Genomic DNA, 1,102 nt, shown 5'->3' on the forward strand with positions numbered 1-1,102 from the left:
GAGCCAATAAACAAAGAATTAATGACTTTCTCCACAAATTTGTATATAAAGACTGCAAAGAAGAAGTGATATCATGGTCAAAACTATAGTCGTATAAATAAAATGGTGCTAGCACATATTGTTACAATTTGAAAAAATTATTCATAACTTCTCTAATTACATTTTTTCACCCATAAAATAGGGAAACAATAGTACCTGAAAATTGCTATAAGGATTAAATGATGTCATCCATGTAAATGGAAGTAGTCTAGCAATAGGTAGAGTACTTTTTACACTTTAGTTAGAAATTTGTACATGTGTATTGAAGATCTTTTGAAAGAAGAAAACTATTGAATTTGGAAATTTAACTATAGACAGTGAAAGACATCTCTAAGGTGATTTTTAATTTTTAATTGTAGCAAAGCATTCTCCGGCTGTTTTATTCAAATTTCACATGGGTATTCATAGCAACTCTGCTAAACCTTATGACAGCCTGAAAATAAAACTGATATTTAAGATGCCCAGCCCTGAATGATTTTATTTTCTACCAAAGAACTTTCCTATTGTCAGAGTTCACATATGAAAAATCTTGGAAACTTAAATTTCTACCTTATTGTCATTCACTGACATTTTAGTCTTCTTTAATGTTACTGAGATAATCTAATGATTATTAAATAATGATGTATTCAGCTAAAATAAAAATAAATTGGATATGAAAATAATTACTAAGAGCAAAAAGTATAGATTTTTCATCCCTTTGTGTATGTTCAGCTACATATTCTTTTGTGCTCATTTTGCTTCAGTAAGATTAAATTCCTGTGTATATTCAAAACTGCTAAAGAATTCCATCACTTTTAGTGAGTAGTATCATCTTTAAAAGGTCATAAGATCATGAATTTCACTCAGTGATGCCATCTGCTTTGCCATCACAAGGTCCCAAGTTTCATCCCCAGTAACCAAAATAAAAAATGAAAAAGGACAATCAATGAGTTGTGTATTGAATGAAATTATTATTGTACATCAAAAATGAACTGCTGCCGGGGATTTAGCTCAGCGGTTCAGTGGTCTGCCTTGCAAGCGCAAGGATCAGAGTTCAATCCCCGGTACAAAAAAAAAAAAAAAA

This window comes from Fukomys damarensis, unplaced genomic scaffold (assembly GCF_012274545.1).
Source record: "Fukomys damarensis isolate Sample0158 unplaced genomic scaffold, DMR_v1.0_HiC HiC_scaffold_6, whole genome shotgun sequence".
Taxonomy (NCBI): domain Eukaryota; kingdom Metazoa; phylum Chordata; class Mammalia; order Rodentia; family Bathyergidae; genus Fukomys; species Fukomys damarensis.